This window comes from Choloepus didactylus, chromosome 9, assembly GCF_015220235.1.
Source record: "Choloepus didactylus isolate mChoDid1 chromosome 9, mChoDid1.pri, whole genome shotgun sequence".
Classification (NCBI taxonomy): domain Eukaryota; kingdom Metazoa; phylum Chordata; class Mammalia; order Pilosa; family Megalonychidae; genus Choloepus; species Choloepus didactylus.
The window spans coordinates 64,675,354-64,688,364 of NC_051315.1; positions in this window are offsets into that span (position 1 = coordinate 64,675,354).

A 13,011-nucleotide genomic window follows, 5' to 3' on the forward strand; every position below is an offset into this window, starting at 1 on the left:
GCTCACGGTGGGGAGGTGCGCGCCAAAATTCGACCTCTCGTCACCCTAAAGGCTGAAATGGAAAGCTTAGATTGAACAGAGGTTGAGAGAGGCGGAGTTTACTGGTAATTACCCTCCAAACCCCTTACACATCCAAAGAGGGAAAACAAAATAATACAGTTCTGAAAAGAAAAAGGTTTTATTCTGAATGGCATTTGTTCGAATTTTACTACCTGTAAGTGGAACTGATTCTCCGGGCTTCTTTTCCCTAGTGCCTAGTCCAATGTATGAAATTAGAATATTATTATGTTCGAAAATAATTTTCCAAAAGGAAATACAATTTCAGCTCATCACCATGTCTTGTTTCTAAAAGGAAATCATCCGTATTACGGTGTATCCTATTTTATCAATTTCCCTTTACTTAATAGTTACAGATTTTAAATATATCAATTTTAATGGAGATAATTTCAACTCTTTAAAACCTCAACAACTCTGTATTAGCGTTTTAGAAAGGAACTAAGGACACCAATGACATAGAAAGGGCAAAATCCTATCGCTTAATAGGACTTTGCAATTCTAATGGCCAAAGTAATTTCTGTCAAAATTTGTAAGTATCTGTGTTTAAAAGAAGGACAAGGGGAGAAAAATAAACAACATTTGATTAATTTAACATGAAGGGGGAAAAGAGACCACTTTTACTGCACTGTAGTTGACACAGATGCACTCCAAAAAAATATCGAAGTACAATGTTGAAAATATTTCTTCTTAATGTTGTTTTATGATTCTGTATACACCTTAAAAATGTTAATTATAGGGATATTGATTGTTCAATAAATTAGAGACATTGGCTCGTTGAAAAGCATGTGAAAAATTGCATTGATTTAAAAAAAAAACAGCAAGTTTAAGTGCCTTATATTAACGGTTTCCCATTTATTAAATGCTGATTTCTGGTCTATGCCAAAATTACAAATAAAGTTTGTGTATTAACATAAAACGTACCCTCCAACAATATCTCTGCACCAAAGTGAAACTGAAATGGTTGGAAGATTTGGGGAGAGAGTATTTGAGAATTAATAAACCTGTAGTTCAGTTAATGCTTTCTGGCAAAAAAGTGAAATTGTAATGGCATTGGACCTTTTAACACATTTCTGGCCAGAATACATATATGTGAACCAACATAATCCTTTTTTAATAATAATTTTGATTACTCAAGAAACCTGAAAGTTGCCAAACTATTAATACTTTACTTCTCAAAATAAAATGCAAGTACCAATCATATATATTATCAGTAACATTGTAGTAGTGGCATAGTGTTTCACTAATTATATCAACAAAACCTCAGCAGCTCAGATTATGATGATGAACATGAAGATGGATAAAATGTGTGACTGACAGGTCACAAATATTTAGGTGTAGAATGCATTCATCAAAATGGTGCTTCTCTTCTCCATCCCCCAGAACTTCTCATGGGGTAAAGAGAACTAGAAATGTTACAGCATTTCAAAAGAAGTTTATGTCCTCGTGTAGGTTTTTAAAACATTTATTTTTCATTTGCACACATTAAAAATTTGAAATTCTTTTCCCTAATTTTGGTTTCTTTATCAATTTGGCAATAGCTTTGGTTTTAAAATTTTCCACCTCTTCCCTACTTCTCCAGTCTGTTGCAAGTAGTTATTTAGCCACCTAATGCAGTAGAGCAACATGTTATTTTTTTTAGTCTTTTTTTCTTTTTAATGCAGTTTTATTGAGATATGTTCACATATCATACAGTCATCCATGGTCTACAATCAGCTGTTCACAGTACCATCATATAGTTTGTATTCATCAACCTAATCAATATTTGAACATTTTCTTTGCACCAAAAAGAATAAAAATAAGAATAAAAAATAAAAGTAAAAAAGAACACCCAAATCATTCCATCCCCTCCATCCCACCCTATTTTTCATTTAGTTTTTGTTCCCATTTTTCTACTCATCCATCCATATGGATAAAGGCAGTGTGAGCCACAAGGTTTTCATAATCAAACCAGCACACCATGTAAGCTACATAGTTATAAAATTGTCTTCAAGAATCAAGGGTACTGGGTTGCAATTTGACAGTTTCAGGTATTTCCTTCTAGCTATTCCAATACACTAAAACCTTAAAAGGGATATCTATATACATAAGAATGCCCTCCAGAGTGACCTCTCGACTCCATTTGAAATCTCTCAGCCACTGAAACTTTATTTTGTTTTATTTTGCTTCCCCCTTTTGGTCAAGAAGATTTTCTCAGTCCCATGATGCTGAGTCCAGGCTCATCCCCAGGAGTCATATTCTGCGTTGCCAGGGAGATTTACATCCCTGGGAGTCAGGTCTCACGCAGGGGGGAGGGCAGTGAGTTCACCTCTCAAGTTGGCTTAGCTAGAGAGAGAGACCACATCTGAGCTACAAAGAGGTTCTCTGGGGGAGATTCTTAGGCACAATTGTAAGTAGGCTTAGCCTCTCATTTGCAGTAACAAGCCTCATAAGGGCAAGCCCAGAACATGTTACTTTAAAGAAAGTCTTTTGTGACTACTTTGAGACAAGAATCATTTAGTAACATCTGTATTACTTGGTCTATTTTGAGAAAGCAATCTTAGCTAATTTTCTAAAGAGAAGGTTTACCTAAAGAGAAAAAAAAAACAAAAACAAAGGAAATGGGGTGTGGGGTGGGGAATAAGTAGAAAAGATGCAAATCTGTATGTATGTTGACAGCCTGGCAGTTAGTAAATGGTCTCACTTTATCTGCCTACATCTAGTTCTACAACAGTTCCTTTACTATAATTTTTCTGTAAATGGGGAAAACATTCAGTGTACCCACAATGAATATAGTTACTATTTCTGGTCCTGATCTCATGAATTTGTTAGGCTCACGAATTATCCATATCCTTATAAAATGCTTTGTTCTTCAATTTTCTGTCTCACTTCCTCATTCTACAATATCCCCCAAAGTCCTAAATGTTTCTTCAATGTTCTCTTTACAAATGTGGGAAACTTGTCCTGGACCACTTCTTTGCCTAACTTAATTGTTCCATAAATGCATCAACCCAACTTACTCCTAGGAGAATTAGTGAGGGTCGGGTGAACCCTATTTTAAGAACCCAGTATGACTTTGGAACAACATTGGTAACTCTTAGACACAGGAAGAGGCTTTTTTAAGAAAGGTCACTTCTAAAGTAGGAGGGCCTATTAATAAATACAAACATCGATGGTGACCTCTAAATACTCTATAAACCTAAATGCCACAGAATGTGGTATTTCTACTCTGTTTGGAAATATTATGGGCCTGTTAATTCATTAATCTGTTATTGTTCATTAAAATTATGCTAAAACACTGCCTAAATGTATATATTGAAAAAATAAGAGATGATTAGAGTTGTTATATAACATAGTTTCTGTTTAAAACTAAACAAAAAATAGAATGCTCTAGGGCATTTCTTGTGTCTATCTTGCACAACTAGTCCTCCGCTAAGGGAAAGATCCTCCATGTTTTCAGATATTCTCAAGATACAGACCAGTAGAGTGGTTTAGCTGATATTTCACCAGTAGGATCGTGTGTGTGTGTGTGTGTGTGTGTGTGTGTGTGTGTGTGTGGGTGTATGAAAATGGTAGGGGAAGCAGGGTGTGATTTTCCACCCATTAGAGAGAGGAGAGATGAGAAGAGGACAGAATGGCCCTAGATATTTTAGTTGATTTTTTTAGTAGCATCTATCTCTTGGCAGATCTTCTTTCCTTCTCTCTGACAGCCCAGGGTTTTCCTGCCCATTGCTGAAATGCCCTATGCTACAATTAGCTTTTAGTGTCTGTCCTCATTATGGAACTTTCCATTCAGAACATTTCAAGCAAAAGGAGACCCATTGTCCACCATACTCCCCTGAGCCTATATCCTTGATTTCTCCAAAGAATTTATAATTAATGGAGCATGGCAGTGTGGGGAAGAAATTAGAGGATTGTGTTTATCTTCAGATCATATCAGTTAGTACATGCCGACTTCAGTGAGTCTAGCTCAGAGAGAGAGAATGGAATTTAAGAGCCACAAACCCTTTTTTTTTTCATTCTTTATCCCAATGCCTCTATCTCTCACTCCAAAAACTAGAAAGGATTTTCATCATTACATTCTTTATAGAATAATATTCACACATTATTGAGTTACCAATGAAAGTAGATAAGACCACATCTAACAAAGATTTTTTCTTGGGACTCCAGTGTCTACCCTTCATGACTGCCCATAACTATCCTATTTGTTGACTTGAGGCCCACATAACACCAAGGTTATTGTTTTAGTTACCTTGGCTGTTCAAGCAAACACCATGGAATGGGGTCGAGTTAAAGAATGGTAATTTGTTTGCTCATGGTTTGAGTCTGGGAAAAAGTCCACATCAAGACATCAAGGCATTGCTTACTTCCCAAAGACTGTGCCACTCTGGGACTGGCTGCTGGCAATTTTTGGTCCTTAGCTTGTCACATGGCAGCATCTTCTGGTCTTTCTCTTCTCTTCCTGGTTCCCTTGATGTTCAGCTTCTTGGGTCCTGTGGCTCTCTCTCTCTGTGTCTGAATTTCATTCCACTTATAAAGGATTCCAGTGGTAGGATTAAAACCCATCCTGATTGAGCTGGGCCACACCTTAACTGAGGTAACCTCATCAAAAGTCCTATTTACAGTGGGTTCAAACCCACAGGAATGGATTAGATTTAAGAACATGTTTTTCTGGGGGTACATACAGCTTTAACCACCACAGCCATGGATTCCTTACACCAGAAACCAAGGGAGGTTTGGCCATGTGGACCCTTCTAGGTTCTTAGACTTTACTCTTTACAGTTACCGTCTTACCTTGGAGGAAGCTTCTTATGTCAGCTGTCAACTGAATGCTCTGTTTCTCTGTGGTTCATTATTTGTAAAGCATATGTATTTATTGAGCATGGACATGCCAAGCACTGTTCCTGGCCCCAAGGTTACACTAAAAACAAGACAAACTCCCTTAAGGAGATTTTCATGGGGGAGACAGACAATACATACATAAAAAACAAGATAATTTATATAGTAGTGAATGCTATGGAGAAAATAGAGAGGGGTAATGGGGGAAAGAGACAAAGATAGGGACAGGAAAGGACCACTTTTGCTAAAGTGGTCAGGAAAGAACATTTCTGGTTAGGTAAAATTTGAGCTGAGATATGAATGTTAAAATTGAAAAACAGAAACCACATATACTGTCATTAAAATTATAAGAGAAAGCAGGATTACACATTGAGTTTGGTTTTAATATCTAGTTGGGAAAATATTAGATGCCCAGGTTTTTTTCTAGGATTCATTTTGCAAAAGCGATTCATTCTTCATGAGGGAGAGTCAAGTGTAGGAACTGGAATATTTTCTTAAATTTCCTTGATACCGAAAATTGGGTCCTACCTTAAGAATGAATCAACTGCCTAATAGAGCACTTTGAGTAAGTTCATCTTGAGATAAAGAAAGGAGTAGTGAGCTTCCCACAAGTTAAAGCAAAAGGTAGGTGTTGGAACTATGGGTATAATAACATGCAGTATTGTATTTGCTCCTTTTGTACAACTTTAAAGGACTTGGGAGTGACAGACATTTGCATACCTCTAGAGAGGTAGGGAAAATGCTGCAAACTGTCCTTTAGATACAAGTCTTGAAGGAATAATACTGAGCTGTACAGCCAGCAGTTGAGATAACTCAGCCAACGTATGTACCTATTGAGGAAGCAATCTCTGGGACTCTGCTATAAGAGGAGGAGACCCTGGAATCTCCATGACTGAGAAATGCTTAATAAAAGCTGTTATTGAAAAGCAGCCACGGCCGACCACCCACGGCCAACCACCATGGGTCCTGCCAGGATCAGTTGTAGGATGCTGGCTCATGCTAATAAGAGGAACAACCAAAAGCTCTTGGATTTACAAGTCCCTGATGGTCATTGGTCTATTCCTCTCTTCAATATTCAAGCTCTCTTGAGGAAGATCTAATTTACTAACCATTACAGAGCTGATTGATTGATTATGTCATTCAGGAAAAAATAGTACAGATTCTTACCAGGAACCTGGACCAATTTTTAGAAATTCTAAACAGAAAGGATGTGAGCTAGAGAGATAAGGTTACTTTCAATTTATAAAACTGATATTTCTGTAGAGGTGTAAGTGAAATATCATATATTAGAGCCTGTTTTCTCACTGACCTGTTAGGCCAGGGGTTCTCAAACTTTTGATTTCGGAGCCCTGAACCCCAAACAACTTTTATTTATGTGAGTTACATCTAACAATATTTACCATATTAGAAATTAAAAATGAGAAATTTTAAAAATATTTATTCATTCAAGAATGCCAATCAACCCATTACATGTTAACATAAATAAAATATTTTTAAAAATAACTATGTTTTCCAAAATAACAATAGAAGAGTGGCATTGTTTTCATTTTTGTAATTATCTGTGGCTTCCTTAATTGAAGACAGCTGTATTCTATTTCTGTGTCTGCATTCAATCTGTTGTGATATGTTGTTTTGGTTGAAATTTATAAAGAAAACTAGCCTCACACAGCTGTGTAGGTGGAAAAGGGAGGACATCAAGGACCACCTGAAAGGGTCTTGGGACTCCCAAGAATCCTCAGACCACACTTTGAGAACCACTGCATCAGCAGTACATTTCTATGGGAGAAAAAAAAATCTCCCAATGAATGAGTTAACAGCTTTTTGAGCCTGCTGGGAATTGTAGTGTAGTACAGAGCTTCTCACACTTTAATGTGCATACAAATCTCCTGGTCCTTGGTGAAATGCAGATTCTGATTCAGTAGATCTGGGGTGTGGCTCCAGAACCTGCATTTCTAACAAGTTCCCAGATGATGCCAATGCTGCTAGTTCGTGGACCTCCCTTTGAGTGGCACCACTTTAGTATATTATGCTATGTCTGTTACCAGAAAGCCTGCAGGAGCATGCACAAGCAAAGTTGTATATGTTTGCATGTGTATAGAGCTGGTAGGGTAGTATAGGGATGAGTGGAGGATAGATAGGAATATAAATAAACTCATGCTATCTACTTTTTTAAAAATCCATAAAACAATGCCATTAAAAAATGAATCCTATACTATGACAAGTTTTGGCTACTATTATTAACTGTATCTACATCAAAGTAAGCTAGGGCATAATGTTGCTGTTGACAGAATTCAATTGCCATGTTTGTTGAGGTTGAGGAAGATGGTATTAGATCTGAAAAAAAAAATAGTAATTCTTGTCCCTAACAATGTAAAGTTTTGGGCAGGTAATTGATAAACCACATATTTGGGTCTCCAATCCATAATATTATCAGTAGCTAACACCATTAATCACATAGTTGATAGTCTCAATTTGTAGAGAATTCAGCAATTCAGTTACAATTTCATGTGTAGAAATCACATAATATTTTAAAAGACTTTATGGAGGACAGTACCACAACAATACAAAGTTTTCCTCTTCCAAAGATTTAACACCCAAACACAACTCTGTTGGCTTAAAATGACCTAATAGACCTTAAAACTTACAGCAGATTACAGTTTATTTGGTTCTCAAATGTTATTTCCCACCTACAATGCTTTATTAAACTTAGCTTCAGTGATATTCATTTCTAACCACTTTTAGCCACTTAGCAACTTGACCACAAATTTTGATTGTTCTTTGGACAACCTACCTAACTTTCAAGATCTAAAATTCTGAAATTGTTTAAATTTCTAGCTTTTGGCTCTTACTGAAATAGCTCTTCAACCTTATTGTGACTTCTAGGCCTTTTACCCCCCTCTTTTATTCCAGTTTATTACCCCTATTATGGCTTCATTTATTCCTTACCTGGTTTGTAGCTCATAGGTCAGCCTGTTGAACAATGTGCTTGCTTGCTGTCTGCCTCCAGTCCCCTTGACCTTTTGTCATCTCTTCTTGCCAGTCCCCAGCCCTGGTAACTCAACTGTTCCTATATTAGCTCAGGTTAACAAGCTTCCCAACATCAGTAGAGGGTCCCAAAACTAGGTTAATGAAGTCCACTGCAAATTCATGTTAACTTGCTAGACCTGAGTCCTTATTTCTATTCTGCACTTTTTATTCACATCTGCTTCATACTATCTGCCATAACTTTCCTCCCTTTTCAAGCCCACGAGTCTGTCTGTAAAATGATACCTCAAACTAGTATTTAAAATTCTGTAACAAGTGGGGTTGGAATGGCCAGTCATTAGGCCTGTGGAATTTGTCCTTGCCTTCATCAGGGAAGGATGGAATCATATTTATGACCAAAGAAGACCATGAAACTTCAAACAAGAAGCATGGATTGATACTGCCAAACTGAGACACTTAACTGGAAATGCCCATGCCTTGGGGGAATGGCCAGTGGCCCCTGTGGGAAAGAGCTCAAGTCAGCCTTCCTGCTTCCACTACAGCATCGAGGATGTCAAGGGGTCAGACTGTGTAGACCAGTTCCGGGCCATATAGAAATGCATGCAGAAATACCTGGACCTCTAGCCACAGGAGGATGAGGAGGAAGAGAAGAAGCCAGGAAAAGGTTTAGAAGAAAAAGCTTCCACTGGGGTCACTGCAATCAAAGAATAGGAAGGGTCAAGTTAATGAAGCCCACGAGGTACTAGGCTCTGATCCTTCCATTTCAGATTGATATGGACCTTTTGCAAAATGTCTTTCGGTTGCTGGCCAAGAAAGTGTCTTTCCTTCTGTTAGTCTGTGCACTGTAATGTACAAAATAACTTATTTTGATGATCAAGCTCTTGGTCTCTTGACAAATACACTGGAAAACATGGGGGTTTTATGGATGTGTGTCCCATGTAAACCTATCTGGAAATGTAGCTGCCACTTTTGAATTCTCTTTTCTCAGATTGCGTTGAATTTTGCCATTTTGAAATAATGTGCAGAATATTCTCAGCAACCAAAAATCATTACAGAAGAGTGTTTCTTGTGTGACAGTTGAGTTATTCTGACCCATTATATCCCTTTTGGTATATTTAATACTCCTTTGGGAAATGAAACAAAAACACCTTCCTTTAAAAATGCCAGAATGTGGCCATTCCTAATAGAAGAGGCCAGGTTGTCCAATATTTAGTTCTCAAAAAACATTTTGATGGTGGCACAACATTGTGAATGTAATTAACAGCATTGAATTATATATTTGAATGTGGTTAAAAGAAAATTTTAGGTTGTATACATGTTTCTATAATGAAAATTTAAAACAACCCATAGGACTGTACAATGCAGACAGTGGACCCTAAAGTAAACCATGGACAATAATTAATAATACAATTTTTTAAATGTTCTTTCATCAATTGTAATAAATGTACCACACTAATGCAAGTTGTTAATAATGTTATAATAGGGTGATAGATGGGAAAGCTGTATTTTATGCATAATTTTTCTGTATACCTACAACTTATGTAGTAAAGACAATTACAAGGAAAAAAAGCCATCTTGACCTTTTGTATATGAGGAGGTAATATGAAATTATTATATATTTCATTCCTGATCCATTTTGGTTTCCATTTTTGCATTGAACTCTGAGTATTCTACATTTGGAAAGTAGAGATTTTGACCCTCTGATTCACAATCTCTTTCTAAGTGAAGGGAAAGGCTAGTTATCACTGTTTCTTGTTATTGTTATTCTGAAAGTCCTGGTTGGGGGCCAGTGTTAACACTGGTTGTCTCAGCTAGTTCAGATGCAGTGTTCTGAGAGGTGGGGACCTATTGTTACCTGAATTAACAGCCAAGAGAGAAAATGGCATGAATTAAGTACTGAATTAAAAGGAAAAAAAAAAAAAAAGATTTCTACCTGAAACAAAAATTCTGTAACAAAAGAAAATTCATCATTTTCCCTCAATCAGTTTATTCCCTGTCATTCCTAACAAACTCACACTCAAATTCAAAGCATGGGCTTTGGAATCAAGGAAGATCTGATTTTGAATCTTGACTTTGCCACTTAGTGGCTGTGTGATATTGGGGATTGTTTAACTCCTCTAAGCCATTTTCCTTTTCATTTTGGAAGCTCATCCCAATTTTGAACAGCTGTCACAAGGGCTAAATGGTATGCACACACTCACACACATGTATATGTATATGTAAAGCCTCTAGCCCCGGGAATGGCACTTACATGATGCATACACTTTCTCGAACTTTCACGACTGCTTCCCAAAATCTAGGCATCAAATCCCACTGATACTACGTCTGCACACTTTTTTTTTTTTTTGCCCTCGTTATCTATTTTCCACCTTACCCTCCCAAACCCCACAAAACTTCAAGAATTTGTTAACATTTATTATTTTTTTAATTTTGAAATAAATTCAAAGTTATAGGAACAGTTGCAAAAACAATACAAACCCCATACACAGAACTCCATGATACCCTGATCCCCCGTCCCCCAATCCACCAACTTTAACGTGCTGTCATATCGCTATTTCTTTCCCTCCCTCCCTCCCTCCCTATCATCCATCATCTATTGCTCTGTCTTCTGAACATATGAGAGCTAGCTGCACACATGCTTGAACAAACACTATAATTCACATATACACTTCCCATGAACAAGAACATTCTTTTATGCAATCCCATTAAGCGCAGCTAAGAAGTACAAGAGATTCAACGATACAAAGCTTACATTCTATATTTCCTTTTCCTTATGTCTCAACTGTGGCCCTTTGAGCCTCCTGTCCTCCATCCTCAGATCCCATCCAGGTTCATCCTTGGCAGTCAATTGTCATCTATTTAGACTGTCTTTTTTATTTTTTATTTTTCAACTGTGGAAACATATATACAGCCTAAATCTTCCCATTCCACCCCCTCCCTAGCATTCCATTAGTGGGATTAATCACCTTTAGAATGTTGTGATGCTCTTTCCCACCATCCATTACTAGAAATTTCCCTTCACCTCAAACAGCAGCCCTACACTCATTTCTTAACTCCCCATTGCCCCTTCCCCCATTTCTTTACCCATACTCTACTTTTCATCTCTATGGTCATATTCTCTGATAATTTCTTTGTGTTTACTGTGGGGCTTAAAATTAACCTCTTAAATCCATAACAGTCTTGTTTTTCTTTGATACCACCTTCACTTCAATAGGACACATAAACTATCTTCCTATACTCTTCCATTCCCCCACCTTTATATAGTTGTCTAAAATTACGTATTTTACATTGAGTTCAAAACCACTGATTTGTCATTAGAGTTTGTGTATTTTGTATCATATAGGAAGTAAATAGTGGAGTTACAATTCAAAAATTATTGACTTCTATTTGTATTCCATTGTGATCGGAGAATGTGCTTTGAATATATTCAATTTTTTTTTTTTTTTTAATTTCTTGAGGCTTGTTTTATGTCCCAGCTTATGGTCCCTTCTGGAGAAAGATCCGTGATCACTAGAGAAAAATGAGTGTCCTGGTGATTTGGGATGTAAGGTTCTATATATGTCTTGTTAAAATTCTCTATATCTTTTTCTCCTTTCTTTGTTTCTCTGTTGGTAGGGCTCCCTTTAGTATCTGAAGTAGGGCAGGTCTTTTATTGGCAAAGTCTCTCAGCATTTGTTTGTGAAAAATTTAAGCTCTCCCTTAAATTTGAAGGAGAGTTTTGCTGGATAAAGTATTCTTGGTTGGAAATTTTTCTCTCTCAGAATTTTAAATATGTCATGCCACTGCCTTCTCACCTCCATGGTGGCCGCTGAGTAGTCACAACTTAATCTTATGCTGTTTCCTTTGTATGTGGTGAATTGCTTTTCTCTTGCTGCTTTTAGAACTTGCTCCTTCTCTTCAGTATTTGAGAGTCTGATCAGAATATGTCTTGGAGTGGTTTTATTTGGATTTATTCTATTTGGAGTTCGCTGGGCATTTATGCTTTGTGTATTTATATTGTGCAGAAGGTTGGGGAAGTTTTTGCCAACAATTTCTTTGAATACTCTTTCTAGACCTTTACCCTTCTCTTCCCCTTCTGGGACACCAATGAGTCTTAAGTTTGGACGTTTTATTTTATCTATCGTATCCCTGAGATCCAGTTCGATTTCTTCTCCATTCTTTCTTTTGTTCTTTCATTTTCTGTTCTGTGGACTTCTAGGACACTGAGACGTTGTTCAGCTTCCTCTAATCTTGTGTTGTGAGTATCCAGAGTCTTTTTAATTTGGCCAACAGTTTCTTTTATTTCTGTAAGATCTTCTATTTTTTTATTTACTCTTGCAATGTCTTCTTTATGCTCTTCTAGGGTCTTCTTTATGTCGCTTATATCCTGTGCCATGGTCTTCCTGATGTCCTTTAAATCTTTTGCCATGTTTTCATTCCTCGATTGTAGTTCTTTGATTAATTGTGCCAAGTACTGTGTCTCTTCTGATATTTTGATTTGGATGTTTGGAATCGGATTCTCCATATCGTCTGGTTTTATCATATGCATTAAGATTTTCTGTTGTTTTTGGCCTCTTGGCATTTGCTTTGCTTGATAGGGTTCTTTCAAGTTGTAAAAAAAAAGATACCAATCTAATTTTTCAGAAACACAAGTTGGTGGAGTACACTTTCTCTAACTAACCAGCAGATGGCGTCTGTGAGTCACCTATACCCCTCAAGTCAGTTCCCCTCAACCTTGTCCCCGCGGTGTGTGGGGAAATGATTCTTGTGGGGTTTAGTTGGTGAACTCAGTTTGGGTGTGTTGCTGGAGCCGTCCACCCTGAATGTGGGGCGTATGTCTGGGTGGCTAGGGAGGAAGGGCAGCTTTAATATTCAAACCCCCCAGGTTCCCGGAGATTCAAGGCCACTGCAAGAGTCTAAGCCTTCATTTCAGTTCAGCCCCAGACCCTCTCTCTTGCTGACCCACAAACCACCGGACTTGGCGTAGCATCCCTGGGTTTTCCGAGCGGGCCCCCTTTCTCAGCTGTGATCTTCCAGGACCTCTGCTGAGGGAATGCTGTGCTACATCACCAGTGCGTGCCGTCCCTCAAGGGAAGCCCTGGGCCGCCGGGCCGTGCAGGGGCGCTCTCAGCCTGATGCAAAGATGGCCGAACGGGGCGTCTCAACCCCCCCCTC